Source organism: Amyelois transitella, chromosome 15, assembly GCF_032362555.1.
Source record: "Amyelois transitella isolate CPQ chromosome 15, ilAmyTran1.1, whole genome shotgun sequence".
Lineage (NCBI taxonomy): Eukaryota > Metazoa > Arthropoda > Insecta > Lepidoptera > Pyralidae > Amyelois > Amyelois transitella.
In genome coordinates this window covers 3,896,580-3,919,976 of record NC_083518.1, presented here as the reverse complement: position 1 = coordinate 3,919,976, position 23,397 = coordinate 3,896,580, and the positions used below count along the sequence as shown (strand labels likewise).

The window sequence follows — 23,397 nt, the reverse complement described above, 5'->3', positions numbered from 1 at the left end:
AGTAGTTCACTCGATTTCACTTTTCGACCACAACTCGATTGGCGCTTCAGTCGTTTTCAAGAGTACCAAATTACTGATTCTCGAGGTCGTCTCGATTTTGATCGTATCTCGATCGCGTCAAGAGTAACCCTGCGGGCCAACTCTTGACTTTGATTCGATCTCGATATTCGATCTCGATTCGATCTCGACAAAATCTGATATTGATCACAAAACGGTACTCTTGAGCCGAATCGAATCGAAATCGAGATCGAGTTGAAATCCACCTAAAATGGCGATCCGTTAACCATTTCCGGGTGATGACGTAATTTACATCGAATGAAAGGTTCTTTATAGTGACACTACAATTTAAGATTTTAAATTTACAATGGCTATTTATCTTTTATAAACAGACATATTTTGCAAAGTATCTGTAAATACGAGTTATTTTACATTAAATAAAGGCACAATAACTAGTGAAACTTTACTTATATTCGATCAGACAAAAGAATTTTGTTGGATTAGTTAATACCTTTGCACTATTTTTAAAAAAGAAGAACTTTGACAGTGACATTTCATTCAAAAAGGGGCGCGGGATTGTAAAAAAAATTAAGCTTTAAACTTGCAAGTGCTTCGAATGTTTGAAAAAAATGTTTAAGTGGTTTTGTGGTGCCTATTTATCAATGTTTATATTATTTATTGATATGGGTTGTAAAAGTAAGTCAAGGAGTAAGCCCCGTGCGTTAAGAGTGCAAGGTCTACATATCCCAAGTAACCAACTAAGAAAATCCAGGAATCGCTAAAGGTCATCTGCGTTCCGTTGAAGTAAAGCGAGAATAAACGCAAATGGGAACAAATTATCATTACTCTAAACGCTATGGGAGGGACGCAAAAAGATGCCAAATGTTGGTCAAAGGTAAGATGTTAAATGTATAATGTTATTATGTAGGTACACAAAAATAGGTAAATATTGGTAATAGTTTGTTTGTAAAGATAATTTTGAGGCAAGTTTCATTATTCAATCATAAATGTTTTATTAGACAGGTATGAATATGCATGTGCGTTATGGTGACTTATTGGTTTTCAGTTTTGGATTGACAAAAAATATGCCCGAAATAAAGTTGGCAGCGGAATGCAGATGCGAACTGAACCGGAGGTGGTGGACCTGCCAACTTACCTCCACTTACAAGTATAGAAGAGAGAATGGTGGCTATACTGGGTGGCAGGGGTTTAGCAGAAGATGACTCTCAGTTTAGAGTTCCAATACCACCATAGCAGGTAATATTTTTTATTAAAGAATGAGTTAAAATAGCAATGAGGGATTGCATAAAACTTTACATTTAAAATATTTTTTTAGAGATTCCACAATCCTTTGCCCCTCAGTGCTAAATTAAACAAAGTACTTATTGGTATGTGCAGGTTGAAACCAAGGAGTTGATAAATTTGTTTTTCTATTGCTAAACTAATTCTGAATTTATTGTAATTAGGACCAACCAGTGTAACACCAACACTACTAGGACAACAGGAAGATGCTATCATCTTGCCTCTACCGGGAAGTCCAGACCACTCTCCACTTTAGCCTCTACGCATTCTAGTAAATTTGTCTCTCTATTATTTGCAATGCAGTACAAACATTGCATTTCTTCCCCTTTTTCATATAGAATAAATAAGTTATGAAATAATTATCCAAAGTTTTAATTTAGTTAATAAATAAAGTTTACCAATATTATGTTTTAAAATTACAGCCCCAAGATGCCATTGAATTCGAGCCAGGTTGAGTCGTTGAGCTGCCAGAACAACAATAGACAAGGGAGTGCGATCTCAACTTCAAATGAAAGAGATAGCCTTGTTTCTGTTGAGGAGAAGCGGATGGAGGCAGAGCTTATTCATGAGCATTGCAAGAGAATATGGATGGACTTGTTGCAGCTTGCAATAATATAGCTGAAGTAATATCTTTATTTGGAAAAATACTGGTCAATGATGTAGAAACTTTTATGTAATCACATTAAAGTGTCTACAACAAGACAAAATACTTTTTGGATTTATGGATATGGATAGTATTGTTGATTATTAGTTGTTTTTCTTTCTTGTTCCAATAATTGTTAGAACTAGTAGATTACATTAGTATTATTTGACAAATAGATACTAAACCAATATGAACAGAAGTATTTTGTTATGTGTACCATATTTTTAAGTGCTACTATGAAGTTACATAACTATTTCAGCTCTAAATTAATAATAAAGAGTAGTAATATATGTATAAAATAAAACAATATTAATATGATATCTCTGTTTATTAATTTTTGTCTCCTTGTCCACAACATATTCACTATGCGTTGCTGGGCTTCAACTCCTGGCATGACATGGCATTACCATGGGATCTTCCTATGATACGTTGAAAACTGCCTGTTGCATAAAAAGAGAGCAATATCTATAACAAGTTTTTTTTTGTAGATTACATGTAAACACATATGGCACAAATTTAAATAAATAGAACTCGGAAACTAGCCTTTATTTTAATGGGAATATCACTTCTGCGAGAAGGTGCCTTTAAGTATAGGGAGAGCATCTCCACAAGCTCCAAAAAAATTTCTTTTGTTATGTGGTAGTTTGCTACGAATTCCTCATCACCAATTTCTATACCTGCTGCACAATTACGAGCTATTTGCCTTTTTCGGCGTGCGTCAACCCTCTCGGCTTGATCCAATAAATTTAATTGTGCTGCAAATCGAGCCATCCCGCTATCAATCCACAAACACTTTTATATAGATAAAAAATTCAAATATTTCGAGCACTTTCACTCTCGCAGAAACATTGTATCTCCTTATCATTAAAGAAACTTACATATTTTCTATTATTACATTTTTTATAACACTTTTGATTTCAAAAAGGTAGCGTCCTGTGAATCGAGTGCTTTGACGTATGTTTTCGATTTCAACGTGATCTTAACTCGATCTCGATAGTGTCGAGAGTAAGGACAAAACGGCGGTTTTCGATTTCAAGTAGTTCACTCGATTTCACTTTTCGACCACAACTCGATTGGCGCTTCAGTCGTTTTCAAGAGTACCAAATTACTGATTCTCGAGGTCGTCTCGATTTTGATCGTATCTCGATCGCGTCAAGAGTAACCCTGCGGATCTTGACTTATCTCTATCAACGACGGCCTCTGTGGCGCAGTGGTGATGCACTAGTTTGTGATATAGTAGATTCCGAATTCTAATTCCGGCCAGGGCATGATGATAACCTTTTTCTGATTGTCTAAGGCTTACTTAATCGAAGGTGAACCTCAGTCAGAGTAAGAGTAGACGGGAAATGATATAAGATAAAAATGAAAGAAATAAATTAGGTACTATTTAAGTGTATAGGAACGAACGGAAAAAAAACCACAATAAGCTTGTCTTGTCGAACAGATTTTTTTTTTTTCAATTTACTTGTCCGCGGAATCTATGGCGGGAAGAAAGAGTTCTGCGCATGAGTTTTTATACATACGGTTGTCCGTTTGTTACTAACATATAATTTATTTATTAACATTTATATTATTTAAAACTATTAAAATGTGATCGCTACATCAGCCCCCCCTTGAGACCGTAAAGGGCGATAATAGTCGGGGAATCTTCGATTCGCGACCTGATCTAGTTTTAGTATTTACTTCTCAATCAGGTGGGTTCTGATTCCCTGATTGTGGTACATGACGTGTATTGGTGTTGTGTTTGTCATGATTTTGTGAAGTACTCGTATGTGTATGTGTTGCGTGATCTGAAGGTATGTATGGAGTGGTGTCTGGGTCCCACAGTATGTGGGCCGGTTTGACTCGGTCTATCGATACGTACCGTGACTCTTTCACCTCTAACCAAGATAGTGAAAACCTTATTACCTCGCTGAAGTACTTCATACGGTCCGGAATACGCAGGTTTCAAGGTACCACCAACCGTGCAATCACGCAAGAATACGTGAGTGCAAGTGGTTAATTCCTTGAAAATGAATGTTGAACGTCTTCCCCTATAACGAGAGACTGGTGGTGGCATATCTATGGTTTTTTTTTATTTATTTAAACTTCATGGCACAAAATACAAATGTATAGCACAATTGGCGGACTTAATGCTAGAAGAATTATATTGCTTCTAGCATTAAGTCTTTAGAACTTTACGTGGGGTCAAACTAAATAAATATATTTATACCTACACAAAATATAAAATAAAATAATTTTAATAAACATACTTACATAAAACTACAATTAATAAACAATATACATAAATAAATAGGTGCAGCGATTACCGAAATTAGTGATTGGTGGGCTTATACCCCCGCAGCTTCGCCAAAAATACAAGGTTTTGGCAAATCCCAAGGAAACTATAATTTTTACCGGGTTAAAAATTACCCTATATCCTTTTCCACACTCTTAATATATATGTGCAAAATTTCGAGAAGGTTGGTTCAGTAGAGACTGTCGTTTTTATAATACTTATTACTAGCTGACCCGGCAAACGCTGTTTTGCCAATTATTTTTATATATTATTACGGAACCCTATTTTTTTCCAAAATAAAATATTGTCGATGTTACTCGTGGATAATTTAACTTTCGAATGGTGAAAGAATTTTTTAAAATCGGTCCAGTAGTTTTTGAGCCTATTCATTACAACCAAACAAACAAAGTTTTCCTCTTTATACTATTAGTGTGGATTAGGGTTAAAACTAATTTAATCTGAAGTAACTGCCTTTGTAAGTACAACTAGAGTTTCTTGTGTTTATCAGTTATGTTTATTTATTTTTATTTTATTTTATTTATTTATTTACGCCAAAAATACAACGGTAGTAGTACACCTCTTACAGTATTTGGCAAGGAATTCTTATAAGTATAACAAAATAAAATAAAATCTTGACAGTCTTCATAACTAAAAGGACAAATAATAAGTATACTATGGGTATGAATCAAAGAAGTAACTTACAGAAACAAACAAGTTGAAGTACTTTCACCTTTCTCACAAAATAACAAAAAAATTCTTATAATCATTTTTTTTTTTTTTTATGTAATTACTCGTTGTTGCCTGAAGGGCTTAACAACTTAACCGGACTTTTAGTGGCGGGGCCTGAAGGGCCTCCTGCCGACGCAGTGGCTGCTCAAAGGGTTCCCAAAGTGGGACGGACCTCGGCTTTGGCGCCACCCGTGTAGGTTGAACCTAGTGTTCAACTGCCATAAGGGCTGACTAAGTGGCGGATCCACCGGGTGCCGCCGTGGGGCGATACCTAGTGAACCGGCCACTAGTCCTACTTCTCCGCGTTCGCCGGCGAACGCGGTGTATGTACGCGACTATGTCGGCACGGTGCCTCTGTTGGGAAGGTAAGGGGTCTGAGGGGGGGACGGCGGCCGTAATTGGGTCGTCCGGATCGGAGAGGATATCCCTAGGTCTTCTGTACCTTGCGTTGGGTGCGGGGGCATAATTGGCAGCTTGCACTACCAGTGGGTTCGGGTGGGAGGGCGCTCGCTCAAAGAAACGTTGGGACGTTTCTTTGAAGTAACGAATTATCGATGGGATTTCCAGTTCCCTGTGGAGATCACTCATTCTGGTGTACCGGGGGGCCCCGGTAGCCTTCCGGAGGAATCTATTTTGTATGCGTTGAAGCAATACAATGTTGGATTTTGCCGCGTGCGCAAAACACACGCTGGCAAAAGAGAGGACGGGACGGATGCACAACTTGTATAATGTCAGTTTATTTCTAAACGACATTTTTGGGTTGACGATCATGGGGCTGAGCTTGTAGAGGTACAAGGCAGCTCTGTTTTTGACGCGTTTGATATGAGGACCAAACGTCATGCGACTGTCTAGGGTGACTCCTAAATATTTGGCTTGTTTGGCCCAGGGGATGGGCCTGCCATAAATCTGTAGGGTGCCAACGATCGGCGTTGAGCCTCCCCGGCGGGGTCTCGTGGTGATGTTGGGGTCCCTTGAAAAGTACACTGCTGTACTCTTCGTGGGGTTTACCTCGATCCTCCATAGACGGAACCACTCCTCCAGAGCCTTGATGGCCTGTTGGAGTCGTTTCACTATGGTGGTCGACTGTTTGTGGGAGGAGTAGAGTGCCGTATCGTCAGCGTAGAGCGCTACTTCCACATTCGGGGTTCGCGGAAAGTCGCTAGTGTATAGCGAGTATAGGGTCGGGGATAGCACGGATCCTTGCGGGACTCCGGCTCGGATGGGGCGGGGCGACGAGAGACAGCCCTCCAGACGGTAGCGGAACGAGCGGTTTGACAAAAAGTCTCGTAAGATGCGCACGAGAGAGGATGGCAGCCCCATGCGAACAAGTTTGAAAATCAAACCTTGGTGCCATACTTTGTCAAACGCCGTGGCCACGTCGAAGAAGACCGATCCCGTTTTCCAGCCCCTGTTTTTATTGTAGAGGATGTGCTCCGTGAGGCGGTGCACTTGTTGGACGCACGAGTGTTTGGCCCTAAAGCCAAATTGCTCGTCGGGGATGAGGCTTTTAGACTCTATATAGTCTTTCAGCCGAGCGAGTATAATGCGCTCGAAGATCTTGCCCATGGTGTTGAGCAAGCTGATGGGTCGGTAGGAGGAGGGGTTAGCCGGGTCCTTACCCGGCTTGGGGATACCAATGACTGTTGCGCTTTTCCATGCGTTAGGAAAAGTGCAGTTTTCCAAAGCAGCATTGAAGATGCATACTAGGAGAATCAAGAGAGATTGGGGAAGACGTTTGAGAACGTTATTAGAGATGCCGTCGGCTCCGGGGGCCTTTCGGGTTTTATAGGATTTTATGATTTCCTCGACTTCGTCGAGAGTGGTGGGGCGGAGGGGAATGTCCGGGAGGGGCTCGTCAGAGTTAGCGGGAGTGAGTGTTTCCGCAACGTTGTTGACCTCTGCGAGATGGCCCGGGTCTACCGGCTCGAGACTAGGGGAACATTGCTGCTCCAGGTTGACTGCTAGGCATTCAGCCTTTTCCTCGTCTTCGAAGGCGATCGACCCGTCGGGTCTGTTGAGTGGGGGAGCTGGCTCGATTCTGTTTGAACGCAGAGCTCGGGTCAGATTCCAGAATGTGGTGTGGGATGGTTGGAACTGTGATAAGGTGTTATCCCATCGTTCGTTTCTCAGTTCTCGGATTTTCTCCCTCACTTGACGTTGAAGGGAGCGTAATTCGAGTCTGGCGTCCTCGGTGGGGTATGAGTCATAATGTCTCGTTGCCGCATTCTTACGTCTCATCAAATCGCGTACGTCATCGGGCAACTCCCATCGATGGGTGGGATCCATCGATGCGACTCGCCTGGTGCAGCCTTTTACAGCTGATTGTAGGTGATTTGTGAGGCGGAGAATAGCGTGGTCTGTCTCGTCAGGGGTGGTGATCCTATCGGGGATGGCATCTAGATCGGGAGACGGCCGGTCGAGAGCTGCAGAGAGCTTCTTCCAGTCGGTCACCGTTCTATGATGAACAGGTTGCCCGTTGTCAACTGGACCGAGTTGCAAGAGCACCGGGCGATGGTCGGATTCGAGTTCGGCGTGTACCTCCAGAGCCACCACCTCGAGGGCGATGTTCTTGATGAGGGCCATGTCGATCACACTCGGGGTGTGGGAGACTATGCGGGGATAGTGAGTAGGGGCTACGGGAGCGACAACTTCAAAGTCCAACTCGTCCATGAGACGTTGAAGGGCTAATCCATTGGAGCTATCCGTGGCAGAATTGAATAGGATGCTCTTGTTGTTGAAATCGCCGGCTAGAATAGTGGCGTTTCCAAGGTCGAATAGTGATTTAAGATCACTTTCGAGAAGTCTCTTTGCGGGAGGGAGGTAGCAGGAGGCGATGTTGACCGACTGATGGCCGGTCATGCTCAACCTGAGTATAGAACATTCGATGTTCTCGAGAGTCGGGGGAGGGAGAGGGATGCAATGTAAGCATCTTTTGTAATAGATGAGAGTGCCGCCTTTAGGGCCGACTCTATCATTACGAATTACGTTGTAATTAGCAATTCGCGGGGAGCGATTTGCGGGTTTGAGGAAAGTTTCTTGCACCAAGAGAATGTCGACTTGATGGTCGACGAGGTACTTACTGACTTCCTCTCTTTGTTCAGAGAGGCCATCAGCGTTGAAGAACGCCAAGGTCAGGGAGACTGGTTTAATTCTCCGATTCGAGCTACCCATTACGGTCGCTTGTTGAGGGTGGATTGGGGAATCTGATATTCCCCGATTTGATCAAAAAAGGATTTATAGAGGAACATAACCTCCATCCGTTTGATGATGTCATTGCCGGCCGCAATGAGGGCGCGCCCAATAACGCCGATCATTTGCAGATCGGGAGCGCTTCTGAGCACGCCGAAGAAAGCGGCCGACGCGTCCTCGTCCGTGATGCCGTCACCGACCGCGCCATTGACGCGGGCGGTGGCGATTTCGCGGGGACGCTGGTCTGTCTGTCTCGTCTGAGAGGGGGGGAGGTTTTGCACCGCTTTTGGCGGTGATGATTCAAAACCTGGGGGGGGGAAGTCAAAGCCGCAACAGGTGAAGCCTGAGGCGACGGAGCATGTTTTGGAGCCGTCCAGGGATTCCTAACCGCGGGGGGACGCAATTGGACGTTAGTCACGTCCGCATAAGTAGCGGGGCGGGAGGAGGGAGGGGTTGGGGCCGCAGGTGCAGCCCTCTGAGGGATTTGGGGAGGCTTGCCTTGCGGCTTGCCTTGGGGCTTTGGAGTTAAGCCTTTTTGCTGCCTTTTTGGAGCTTTCGGGCAGCCCCGCCAGTTGGCTGGGTGTCCCGATTCACCGCAAAGGACGCAAGCGGGCGGGTCGGAGGAGTCCCGAGTGCGTGGGCACTCTTTAGTGGAGTGGGAGTTTAGGCACTTTACGCACCTAGGTTTGGCGTGACAATGCCTCGCCGAATGGCCGTACAGCTGGCAGTTGTGGCATTGGCCGACAACGCCGCGGCTGAGGGGTTTCTCGACGTTGATACCGCCGAGGCCAGCCACCTCTTTAATTTGGAACACCGCTTTCGCGGCCTTTGTCATTTCTAAAATGACTAGAACAAGGTTGAAAGGCTGCTTAGTGCCTTTGTTTGCTCGGTACATCCTATGTACCTCGAGCACGGGGAGATTTTGGGACTTTAGATCCTGGAGGATAAAGTCCTCCGAGATCTCGTATGGGACGTTACGGATTACGACGCGTAGGTGGCGTTCGTCCTCCAGGGCGTATGTGTGGTATGCAATGTTCCGTTCCCTCAGAAATTTCTGAAGGGCACGGTGGTCTTGTTCAGTCGGGATCTTGATTCTGATCCCATGGCCGATGTTGGTGGCCGAAGTGAAACGGATGTTCCGTTCGTTACAGGCGGCCGACACCATCGTCCACTTGCTCTTATCTTGGAGGATAAGAGGAGGGGGGACTTTGGATCGGCTGCCGTTATCGGGTTTGGGCGCGGGATTGGGTTTAGAGGGCCTGGCCTCGCCCGAGGGCTTGGCGGCCTTGGTAGGCGGGAGAGCCTTGTCTTTTGACCGTTTTTGGCGTTTATTGCCAACGGTGATGAAGTCTTCATCGTCCGATGAAGAGGGAGAGGCGGGAGAGAGGGTGGTTGTCTCCATGTGGGTGTTCATGGAGTTACCGGCGGGGGTTTCCGGCTCCGAGGAGTCGGATTCCTCCATAGCAGTCTGGGACGGGGGGGAATTGGCTTCAGAGTCCTCCGAAGCCTGGGATTTGGCCTTCTTGGCCGAGGCGCCGATTAACTTCGGCAGGTAGGGACTAAGCCAAGGCTGTTTAAGCCTGGCGAACAAGCAGAACTTGTTTAAGTGGACGCTTGAGGACAGGTAGTCCGTTAGGACATCCCTGAACGTCTCCACAATATGCTCCGGGAGTTCGTCGGGGTCGGGGGGTTTCTCCATTTCGAGTAGGAGGGGGGGGAACGCGAGTTATACTTTGAATACGTACCGGAATGGGCCGCGCTGAAGATGTTATCGCACTTCACTTTTTACACAGTCACAGTCACACCACTTAGGGTCCACAAAAACACAAACCGCTTTATGATGGAATTCGAAATGTTTATCGACCGGGGCCGTAACTCACTGATGCTCACCGCGCTTCTTAGAACACACAGCGTTGACGGGATGGGCCGCACTGAAGATGTTATCGCTCGTTCGTTGCCTTAGAATACACCACACGTAGCTTGGCTGATACGGATGCCGAAATTGGTAAGGGTGCCGGGTGCCGAAATTGCCTTGTCTGACTGACGTCTGGTGGCCGAAACTCACTGACTCACTGATTCTCGTTAACTCGGAGAGGAGCTGTGAACTCGAACACGACTTGTCGACGAATGTGTCCTCTCCCTTATAATCATATTCCATCCATCCACATAAATATCACAATCAGGATGTTGATTTAAGAATGCGTTAAGGCTCGTGAGCATGCGACAGAAAGGGGATTGCGCATGCGATATGGTGCGCGTGGTCGGAGGTGCAAACAAACGTTGCGGCTGACTTGCCCGCTGCAGTAATCGTCGATTTGGTACAGATAGACGATTAATTAAGTTATGGAGCTGAATGTCGTTAATATAGCCTCGTATTATTTTTAAGGATATGATTAATTGACCTAGATCTCTACGGACTTTTAATGAATTCAAGCCTAAAATACCTAGAAGAAATAATGTGGGATATAAAAATGGATAGTATCCATGCAAACGTTTATAAAAGTAACGCAGGAAAGCCTTCTGAACTTGCAAATTTATTAGAAGACGAATCAATTTCATATTATTTTTCTTACAAAATAGATAAGAAGCATACAATAACTCAGGCCTCCAAAGGTTTACAATACTCACGTTCTACAAACATATACTCGTACATCGTCGTAAGATATTTTTAAATATGGTTATGGTACATGAACATGAACATTGCTACCACACCCAGCCAAGCAAAGCCTGACCCAGTCTAGCTGGATACACCAGGGGGCACAGATTTTATAGGGAGTGACACGCTCAGGGATGGGAGAGGAAGGCCGACCAGCCGCAACCAGTCGACCACAATCGACCGACTATACAGCCTATAGCCAATATAGGAACTGAGGAGGACGGGTATTTCGACGAGGGAGAGCGTTGATGTGATGCGATTTTTTATTCTTCCTTTTTTAAGTTTTTTTCATAGTTCTTCTTCTGGTTCACTGTCGGTTTCTTCGAGTTCGTAGATTTCTTGAGCTGCTTTGATAAACTCTGTTTTGTTTATCGCGATATCTGCCCATTCTGTGTGATTTTTGTTGTAGTATTTCATGTCTTGTGTTAGAGAGTCTATCCAAGTAAAGATGGGTCGTCCCACCTTTAGTTTTATTGCTTGGTATTGATAAGCCGCGTTTAGTAGATGCGGGGTTGGGCGCCGGAGGATATGGCCATAGTAGCACATTCGTAGGCATTTAATCCTCTTTGTGACTGTTTTGCCCGTTAAGATTTCATGTATCTTTGTGTGGTGTGGGCCGGTGTTGTTAAGCAAGTCTCGTACTATTATTCGATCATATCTTCTAAGATTTGCTCTGTTGGCTTTTGTTATGGCCGCGCATTTGAGGCCGTATATCATTGTTGGTTCTATTACCATTTTATAAAATAATCGTCTTGTTTGCCATTCCATGCGGGATTCCTCTATAAGTTTTTTAAGTATTTTGGTATTTTTGAGTGCTTGTTTGCAACGTGCATGCACTGTATTATTTCTGTTTATATAAGTGCCTAAGTATCTGATTTCCTTTGCTGGAGTTGTTGTTATGCCGTCCAAACTGTAGAAGTTCCTATTATTCTTGTTTTCTGGGTCGTGGACGAGTAATTTTGTTTTTGTATCATTGACTTTAAGTTCTACTGTTTTAAATAATGATTTCACTTTAGTGAAAATTGTGTTTAGTTGTTGCAGGTTACTCGATACGATTATGACGTCATCAGCAAAGGCTAGAATGATTGGTAGCTTTATTACTCTGTCTTGATTGAGTTGAATGCAGGGCTCTTCTTCTTCTAGGGTTTTGAAGACGTCGTCCATTAAGATGGTGAAGAGTCGTGTTGATAGAGGGCAGCCTTGTTTTACTCCTTTGCCTTTTTTGATCCACTTGGTTTGTTGGCCAAACCATTTTATACATGTAGATTCGTTTTTTTAAATATGGTTATGGTATTTAGAAAGATGATTGTTTAATCACTACGTTACTCAGGATTAGTACATTTAAATAACTGTTGAGTTTGGAAATTTATTTATTCTTTAAAACATTCACTGACTTACTGCTAACCTTAAATTAAATACATATTGATGTTACAAGAGAGAGAGAAAGAGAGAGATTCTTGATTTCAAATGGAGATTGAATCGACGGGAGTTTTCTCCAGTCATAAAAAGTATTATCAGATATAATACCATGAGACGGGGAGCGGCGACGACGACCCGCACAGCAAAGACAGATTTGCATTTCGGGCACCAACTCCTAGCATGTTGACTAGCTCGCAGGGCACGTTTACTCCCGCAATTTGCAAACGAAAACTTTTTTAGGGTCCGGACCAGCCACGGCCAAATCTGGAATTTGCGTGATCATTATTGTGGTCCATAGCAATATTTGCCACTGATTGTTCCGGTAATGTCGCGCGCCTTTCATTTGGATACCCTTCAGCGTGGATTAAGACCTCGGAGATTTAGAACCGACAGCAAAAACAGAAATTATATCGGTGTTATGAAATACCCTTAGTATTTTTGTTGTTTTATATCATGTTTTATATCACAATAAACGAATACAAAATATAATCAACACAAGCAAACGAAAACTTCTTTAGGGTTCGGACCAGTCACGGCAAATCTGAAATTTGCGTGATCATTATTGTGGTCCATAGCAATATTTGCCACTGACTGTTATATTTTTGAACATGTTTATTTATGTTACTAATGTCACATACATACGCGTCAGCAACCGATACCGAATCCAGTCCCAGGCGAATACTTTTCATGGTAACACTATCCATATTTCACCGAACGTGGACAACTAAAACAGTTAACCTCACTCAGCGGAAAAATAGTAAAGGGATTATAAATTGTTTGGAAGGCAGTACCTAGGACCGTATTACGGCAGTTTCGCGACATAAAAAAAGTTCCTGATACTTTTTATTGTACTCGTAGAATGGATTTTGGAATATGCAATTTAGTGCATTTCAAACGCGCGCATAAAATCATAAGAAAGCAAAAGGTCATAATAAACGAATACAAAATTATAATCAACACAAGCAAACGAAAACTTACTTAGGGTTCGCACCAGCCACGGCCAAATCTGGAATTTGCGTGATCATTATTGTGGTCCATAGCAATATTTGCCACTGATTGTTCCGTTAATGTCGCACGCCTTTCATTTGGATACCCTTCAGCGTGGATTAAGACCTCGGAGATTTAGGACCGACGGCAAAAACAGAAATTATATCGGTGTTATGAAATACCCTTAGTATTTTTGTTGTTTTATATCATGTTTTATATTACAATAAACGAATACAAAATATAATCAACACAAGCAAACGAAAACTTCTTTAGGGTTCGGACCAGTCACGGCAAATCTGAAATTTGCGTGATCATTTTTGTGGTCCATAACAATATTTGCCACTGATTATTATATTTTTGAACATGTTTATTTATGTTACTAATGTCACATACATACGCGTCAGCAACCGATACCGAATCCAGTCCCAGGCTAATACTTTTCATGGTAACACTATCCATATTTCACCGAACGAGGACAACTAAAACAGTTAACCTCACTCAGCGGAAAAACAGTAAAAGGATTATAAATTGTTTGGAAGGCACTACCTAGGACCGAATTACGGCAGTTTCGCGACATAAAAAAAGTTCCTGATACTTTTTATTGTACTCGTAGAATGGACATTGCAATATGCAATTTAGTGCATTTCAAACAACGCGCATAAAATCATAAGAAAGCAAAAGGTCACAATAAATGAATACAAAATATAATCAACACAAGCAAACGAAAACTTTTTAGGGTCCGGACCAGCCACGGCCAAATCTGGAATTTGCGTGATCATTGTTGTGGTCCATAGCAATATTTGCCACTGATTGTTCCGGTAATGTCGCGCGCCTTTCATTTGGATACCCTTCAGCGTGGATTAAGACCTCGGAGATTTAGAACCGACAGCAAAAACAGAAATTATATCGGTGTTATGAAATACCCTTAGTATTTTTGTTGTTTTATATCACAATAAACGAATACAAAATATAATCAACACAAGCAAACGAAAACTTCTTTAGGGTTCGGACCAGTCACGGCAAATGTGAAATTTGCGTGATCATTATTGTGGTCCATAGCAATATTTGCCACTGATTGTTATATTTTTGAACATGTTTATTTATGTTACTAATGTCACATACATACGCGTCAGCAACCGATACCGAATCCAGTCCCAGGCTAATACTTTTCATGGTAACACTATCCATATTTCACCGAACGACGACAACTAAAACAGTTAACCTCACTCAGCGGAAAAACAGTAAAAGGATTATAAATTGTTTGGAAGGCACTACCTAGGACCGAATTACGGCAGTTTCGCGACATAAAAAAAGTTCCTGATACTTTTTATTGTACTCGTAGAATGGACATTGGAATATGCAATTTAGTGCATTTCAAACAACGCGCATAAAATCATAAGAAAGCAAAAGGTCACAATAAATGAATACAAAATATAATCAACACAAGCAAACTAAAACTTTTTAGGGTCCGGACCAGCCACGGCCAAATCTGGAATTTGCGTGATCATTATTGTGGTCCATAGCAATATTTGCCACTGATTGTTCCGGTAATGTCGCGCGCCTTTCATTTGGATACCCTTCAGCGTGGATTAAGACCTCGGAGATTTAGAACCGACAGCAAAAACAGAAATTATATCGGTGTTATGAAATTTGCCGTGTGGTTCCCGGCACCAATAGAAAAAAGAATAGGACCACTCCATCTCTTTCCCATGGATGTCGTAAAAGGCGACTAAGGGATAGGCTTGTATACTTGGGATTAACTTTTAGGCCATATATGCCAATCTAAGGTCTGCCGCGCCGATGGATGCATGGCTAGGGGCGAGCCTAGTCTCGAGCGTGCCACTTCCGCCATGGGGTTGGGCGACCCCCAGGTAATGGCTAGCCTTACCCTGGCATGCGGGGCTCTGCTGGGGCGGACAAAATTGTTCCCTTGCGTCTCGTGGGAATCGCATGGATGCAAATTTTTTTTTTTTTGAAAGAGCACCTAAATGGCGGCGATGGTGTCCGCACCCCATCACGTCTCGTTCCCGGCGGGAGCGGTATGCGGTCTGCTGAAAGCCGCTTTGCGACGATGAATGTAAGAGGAGGAATGAAGGATAAAATTGAGGAAGTATGTCAGATGATGGGTGAAAGACGGTTGGATGTGTTGTGCGTGAATGAAACGAAGCGGAAAGGATGCGACGTGACGGAGCACGGCCCTTACACGGCGTATTGGTCTGGAATTTCCAGTACCAGCCGAGGCTGTCAAGGGGTCGGTCTAATCCTTTCTGCACGAATGGCTGAGTGTGTGAATGAGTATGAGTGTGTCAGCCCTCGTCTTCTATGGATTAGGCTGAAAGTTGGAATCACTCGGATCTTCGTTTTAGGTGTTTATGCACCGTGGGATGTGGGTTCGAGGGGTACAACATCAGCAAAAAGCGAAAACGAGGAGTTCTGGAATAGTGTAAGAGAAGTATTGAAAGTTACCAAGCCAAATGAGAAGATTATTATGTTAGGTGATTTTAATGGATGGGTGGGTGTAAAGCGTGATGGATATGAAAAGGTGCTTGGTGCGTTTGGTGACGAAAAGGTGAATGATAATGGAAGAAGTGTATTAGAAATTTGTCTAGAGTGGGATCTTTTTGTGTCGAACTCAATGTTTCAACATAAAGAGATCCACACCTATACAAGAGTGGAAGGTATTTTAAAAAGTATGATAGACTTTGTGATTGTAGATGAAAGATTGAAGAACAAAGTGCTGGATACCCGTGCATATCGCGGTGCTGGCATTGACTCGGACCATTTACTGGTGATATCCCGGATAAGGGGTATCTTCAATCGCTGGCGGCACAGGGTAAGGGAGCAAACCAGCGCTTTGGAAAGAGTGAAAGTAGAAAATTTGCAAGATATGGATATAGGTAAGAAGTATATTAATAGACTGAAGGATGAAATTGAAGATTTAGATGAGAGGAGCAATATTGAAGATGGATGGAAGGAATTTAAAGAAAGAATTGTGAAAGTAGCTGTTTAAGTGTGTGGTGTAAGTAGAAGAAGGAAAGGGAAAAATCACAAAAATGCGTGGATGAGTAAAGATGTGCAAGAACTTGTGCGATTAAAGAAGAAAGCATGGCTGGATTTGTTAGCAGCAAAAGCTAACTTAAGAATGCAAGAGGTTATAGATGAGGATGTGAATGAAGCACGTAAGGAATATAAAAAATGAAAGATTTGGTTAAGAAAGCTGTGATTAGAAAGAAAGAAGAGTATAAAGAGGATTTTGATAAAAGGCTATCAGAAGACTTTCAGTCAAATCTGAAAGTATTCTGGAAATCCGTAAGGTCAGCCCGAGGAAAAACTATAACCAGAGAGCTGACTAGGATCAGATGCCAGGATGGTAGCGTTGTGAAAGGAGAAGAATGTGTGCTAAAGATATGGAAGGACTATTTTGAGAGTTTATTTGAAAAAAAGGAAGAAAATAAGAAAGAGTTCTGCTATAGCGAAGAAAAAGAGAATGAGATGGAAGGCGAAATTGAAATGTTTGAAATTGTGGAAGCACTTAAGAGTATGAAAGCGGGTAAGGCTGCCGGGTATGATAGAGTGTCGGTCGAGATGCTTAAAGCAGGAAAAGGCGTCGTAGCTAGACAGTTGTACTGCCTTTTCAATTTGTGTTGGAGAAGCGGCCGAGTACCAAAAGATTGGTGTAAGGCTGTTATTGTGCCACTTTACAAAGGAAAAGGGTCACAACTGGACTGCAAAAATTATCGTGGTATAAGCCTGCTTAGCGTCGTCGGCAAATTGTATGCTAAGGTATTGATTAATAGAGTCAGGAATGAAACTGATGACAAAATATGGGATGCTCAAGCGGGATTTCGAAAGGGAATGGGATGTACTGATCAGGTCTTTTCTTTGCGGTGCATAGCCGAAAAGTTTTTGGCCAAGAGTCAAAAAGTCTATTGCACTTTCGTGGATTTGGAAAAGGCCTATGACAGAGTTGAGAGGAATGAATTGTGGTCAGCACTTTCTATGCATGGAGTGAGCAGTCTCTTGATACGAGCACTGAAATCCTTATATGAGGATTCGAGTGCTTGTGTCAGGATAAACGGAGCGCACACTGAGTGGTTTAAGATTGAGAAAGGTGTTAGGCAGGGATGTGTTGCGTCACCGTGGCTGTTCAACCTATTTATGGATAGTTGTTTGACAGATTTGAAAGAGTCTGAAAGTGGATTAAGGATGAATGGATTACTCGTCAAATGTCTGCTCTATGCCGACGATCAGGTTATACTGGCGTTATCAGCGGAGGAGTTACAGGAGATGGTAAACTGTATGCATGAAGCTTTAAAAGAGAAAGGAATGAAAGTGAACGTAAGTAAAACTAAAACACTGGTTTTTGAAATGGAGAAAGAAATGACAGCATGTAATATTTTGATTGGAGGAGAAAAAGTTGAGCAAGTGAAAGAGTTTGTATATCTAGGATCAAAGTTAACATCAGATGGCAAGTGTGATAGTGATATTGAAAGGAGAGTGAACGCGGGGAACATGGTGAATGGAGCTTTGCATGCCTTTATGAGCAGTCAGAAACTATCCAAAAAGGCTCGACTGGCTGTGCACAGGGGCGTGTTGGTCCCGACATTAATGTATGGGAGTGAAAGTTGGGTATGGCAAAAGAAGCACGAAAGCAGAATAAATGCGGTGGAAATGAGAGCGTTAAGGAGTATGTTGGGTGTGAAATTGAGTGACCGGATAAGGAACAGCGTGATAAGGGAATGTTGTGATGTGAAAGAAGATGTAGTTACAGGAATAGAAAAGGGTATGTTGAGATGGTTCGGTCATGTGGAGAGGATGAATGAAAACAGGTTGACTAAGCAGATATACAAGGAGAGTGTGGAGGGAAAGGTCGGGGTGGAAAGACCTAGACGAACATATCTTGATCAAATTAAGGACGTCCTGGTGAAGGGTCAGGTCAAAAGTGCCCGAAACCGCCGAGCTTGCATGAAGAGAGTTATGAATGTGGATGAAGCAAAGGAAATATGCAGGGATCGTGGCAAGTGGAAAGAGGTAGTCTCTGCCTACCCCTCCGGGAAAGAGGCGTGAGTTTATGTATGTATGTATGTATGTTATGAAATACCCTTAGTATTTTTGTTGTTTTATATCATGTTTTATATCACAATAAACGAATACAAAATATAATCAACACAAGCAAACGAAAACTTCTTTAGGGTTCGGACCAGTCACGGCAAATCTGAAATTTGCGTGATCATTATTGTGGTCCATAGCAATATTTGCCACTGACTGTTATATTTTTGAACATGTTTATTTATGTTACTAATGTCACATACATACGCGTCAGCAACCGATACCGAATCCAGTCCCAGGCGAATACTTTTCATGGTAACACTATCCATATTTCACCGAACGAGAACAACTAAAACAGTTAACCTCACTCAGCGGAAAAATAGTAAAGGGATTATAAATTGTTTGGAAGGCAGTACGTAGGACCGTATTACGGCAGTTTCGCGACATAAAAAAAGTTCCTGATACTTTTTATTGTACTCGTAGAATGGATTTTGGAATATGCAATTTAGTGCATTTCAAACGCGCGCATAAAATCATAAGAAAGCAAAAGGTCATAATAAACGAATACAAAATATAATCAACACAAGCAAACGAAAACTTACTTAGGGTTCGCACCAGCCACGGCCAAATCTGGAATTTGCGTGATCATTATTGTGGTCCATAGCAATATTTGCCACTGATTGTTCCGTTAATGTCGCACGCCTTTCATTTGGATACCCTTCAGCGTGGATTAAGACCTCGGAGATTTAGGACCGACGGCAAAAACAGAAATTATATCGGTGTTATGAAATACCCTTAGTATTTTTGTTGTTTTATATCATGTTTTATATTACAATAAACGAATACAAAATACATATAATCAACACAAGCAAACGAAAACTTCTTTAGGGTTCGGACCAGTCACGGCAAATCTGAAATTTGCGTGATCATTTTTGTGGTCCATAACAATATTTGCCACTGATTATTATATTTTTGAACATGTTTATTTATGTTACTAATGTCACATACATACTCGTCAGCAACCGATACCGAATCCAGTCCCAGGCTAATACTTTTCATGGTAACACTATCCATATTTCACCGAACGAGGACAACTAAAACAGTTAACCTCACTCAGCGGAAAAACAGTAAAAGGATTATAAATTGTTTGGAAGGCACTACCTAGGACCGAATTACGGCAGTTTCGCGACATAAAAAAAGTTCCTGATACTTTTTATTGTACTCGTAGAATGGACATTGCAATATGCAATTTAGTGCATTTCAAACAACGCGCATAAAATCATAAGAAAGCAAAAGGTCACAATAAATGAATACAAAATATAATCAACACAAGCAAACGAAAACTTTTTAGGGTCCGGACCAGCCACGGCCAAATCTGGAATTTGCGTGATCATTGTTGTGGTCCATAGCAATATTTGCCACTGATTGTTCCGTTAATGTCGCGCGCCTTTCATTTGGATACCCTTCAGCGTGGATTAAGACCTCGGAGATTTAGAACCGACAGCAAAAACAGAAATTATATCGGTGTTATGTAATACCCTTAGTATTTTTGTTGTTTTATATCACAATAAACGAATACAAAATATAATCAACACAAGCAAACGAAAACTTCTTTAGGGTTCGAACCAGTCACGGCAAATCTGAAATTTGCGTGATCATTATTGTGGTCCATAGCAATATTTGCCACTGATTGTTATATTTTTGAACATGTTTATTTATGTTACTAATGTCACATACATACGCGTCAGCAACCGATACCGAATCCAGTCCCAGGCTAATACTTTTCATGGTAACACTATCCATATTTCACCGAACGAGGACAACTAAAACAGTTAACCTCACTCAGCGGAAAAACAGTAAAAGGATTATAAATTGTTTGGAAGGCACTACCTAGGACCGAATTACGGCAGTTTCGCAACATAAAAAAAAATCCTGATACTTTTTATTGTACTCGTAGAATGGACATTGGAATATGCAATTTAGTGCATTTCAAACAACGCGCATAAAATCATAAGAAAGCAAAAGGTCACAATAAACAAATACAAAATATAATCAACACAAGCAAACGAAATCTTTTTTATGGTCCGGACCAGCCACGGTCAAATCTGGAATTTGCGTGATCATTATTGTGGTCCATAGCAATATTTGCCACTGATTGTTCCGTTAATGTCGCGCGCCTTTCATTTGGATACCCTTCAGCGTGGATTAAGACCTCGGAGATTTAGGACCGACAGCAAAAACAGAAATTATATCGGTGTTATGAAATACCCTTAGTATTTTTGTTGTTTTATATCATGTTTTATATCACAATAAACGAATACAAAATATAATCGACACAAGCAAACGAAAACTTCTTTAGGGTTCGGACCAGTCACGGCAAATCTGAAATTTGCGTGATCATTATTGTGGTCCATAGCAATATTTGCCACTGATTGTTATATTTTTGAACCTGTTTATTTATGTTACTAATGTCACATACATACGCGTCAGCAACCGATACCGAATCCAGTCCCAGGCTAATACTTTTCATGGTAACACTATCCATATTTCACCGAACGAGGACAACTAAAACAGTTAACCTCACTCAGCGGAAAAACAGTAAAAGGATTATAAATTGTTTGGAAGGCGCTACCTAGGACCAAATTACGGCAGTTTCGCGAGATAAAAAAAGTTCCTGATACTTTTTATTGTATTCGTAGAATGGACATTGGAATATGCAATTTAGTGCATTTCAAACAACGCGCATAAAATATAAGAAAGCAAAAGGTCACAGTAAACGAATACAAAATATAATCAACACAAGCAAACGAAAACGTTTTTAGGGTCCGGACCAGCCACGGCCAAATCTGGAATTTGCGTGATCATTATTGTGGTCCATAGCAATATTTGCCACTGATTGTTCCGTTAATGTCGCGCGCCTTTCATTTGGATACCCTTCAGCGTGGATTAAGACCTCGGAGATTTAGGACCGACAGAAAAATCAGAAATTATATCGGTGTTATGAAATACCCTTAGTATTTTTGTTGTTTTATATCATGTTTTATATCAAAATAAACGAATACAAAATATAATCAACACAAGCAAACTAAAACTTACTTAGGGTTCGCACCAGCCACGGCCAAATCTGGAATTTGCGTGATCATTATTGTGGTCCATAGCAATATTTGCCACTGATTGTTCCGTTAATGTCGCACGCCTTTCATTTGGATACCCTTCAGCGTGGATTAAGACCTCGGAGATTTAGGACCGACGGCAAAAACAGAAATTATATCGGTGTTATGAAATACCCTTAGTATTTTTGTTGTTTTATATCATGTTTTATATCACAATAAACGAATACAAAATATAATCAACACAAGCAAACGAAAACTTATTTAGGGTTCGGACCAGTCACGGCAAATCTGAAATTTGCGTGATCATTATTGTGGTCCATAGCAATATTTGCCACTGATTGTTATATTTTTGAACATGTTTATTTATGTTACTAATGTCACATACATACGCGTCAGCAACCGGTACCGAATCCAGTCCCAGGCTAATACTTTTCATGGTAACACTATCCATATTTCACCGAACGAGAACAACTAAAACAGTTAACCTCACTCAGCGGAAAAACAGTAAAAGGATTATAAATTGTTTGGAAGGCACTACCTAGGACCAAATTACGGCAGTTTCGCGACATAAAAAAAGTTCCTGATACTTTTTATTGTATTCGTAGAATGGACATTGGAATATGCAATTTAGTGCATTTCAAACAACGCGCATAAAATATAAGAAAGCAAAAGGTCACAGTAAACGAATACAAAATATAATCAACACAAGCAAACGAAAACGTTTTTAGGGTCCGGACCAGCCACGGCCAAATCTGGAATTTGCGTGATCATTATTGTGGTCCATAGCAATATTTGCCACTGATTGTTCCGTTAATGTCGCGCGCCTTTCATTTGGATACCCTTCAGCGTGGATTAAGACCTCGGAGATTTAGGACCGACAGAAAAATCAGAAATTATATCGGTGTTATGAAATACCCTTAGTATTTTTGTTGTTTTATATCATGTTTTATATCAAAATAAACGAATACAAAATATAATCAACACAAGCAAACTAAAACTTACTTAGGGTTCGCACCAGCCACGGCCAAATCTGGAATTTGCGTGATCATTATTGTGGTCCATAGCAATATTTGCCACTGATTGTTCCGTTAATGTCGCACGCCTTTCATTTGGATACCCTTCAGCGTGGATTAAGACCTCGGAGATTTAGGACCGACGGCAAAAACAGAAATTATATCGGTGTTATGAAATACCCTTAGTATTTTTGTTGTTTTATATCATGTTTTATATCACAATAAACGAATACAAAATATAATCAACACAAGCAAACGAAAACTTATTTAGGGTTCGGACCAGTCACGGCAAATCTGAAATTTGCGTGATCATTATTGTGGTCCATAGCAATATTTGCCACTGATTGTTATATTTTTGAACATGTTTATTTATGTTACTAATGTCACATACATACGCGTCAGCAACCGGTACCGAATCCAGTCCCAGGCTAATACTTTTCATGGTAACACTATCCATATTTCACCGAACGAGAACAACTAAAACAGTTAACCTCACTCAGCGGAAAAACAGTAAAAGGATTATAAATTGTTTGGAAGGCACTACCTAGGACCGTATTACGGCAGTTTCGCGACATAAAAAAAGTTCCTGATACTTTTTATTGTACTCGTAGAATGGACATTGGAATATGCAATTTAGTGCATTTCAAACAACGCGCATAAAATCATAATAAGAAAGCAAAAAGTCACAAAAAACGAATACAAAAATAATCAACACAAGCAAACGGAAACTTACTTAGGGTTCGCACCAGCCACGGCCAAATCTGAAATTTGCGTGAAAATTATTGTGGTCAAAAGCAATATTTGCCACTGATTGTTACGTTAACGTCGCGCGCCTGTCATTTGGACACCCTTCCGCGTGGATTAAGACCTCGGAGATTTAGGACCGACAGCAAAAACAGAAATTATATCGGTGTTATGAAATACCCTTAGTATTTTTGTTGTTTTATATCATGTTTTATATCACAATAAACGAATACAAAATATAATCGACACAAGCAAACGAAAACTTCTTTAGGGTTCGG

General features: G+C 41.5%; 1 long non-coding RNA gene across 2 annotated transcripts; it reads left to right on the top strand.

Moving 5' to 3' along the window:
- The first annotated feature begins 132 nt into the window (after nt 1-132).
- On the top strand, nt 133-2,848 carry LOC132902559 (uncharacterized). Of its 2 annotated transcripts, XR_009657179.1 has the most exons (3): nt 133-892; nt 1,064-1,254; nt 1,722-2,848. It is a non-coding gene; the product is annotated as an uncharacterized LOC132902559 (long non-coding RNA). The 2 variants fall into 2 exon arrangements; XR_009657180.1 differs by having other exon boundaries at nt 133-1,254.
- Nucleotides 2,849-23,397: the final 20,549 nt, after the last annotated feature.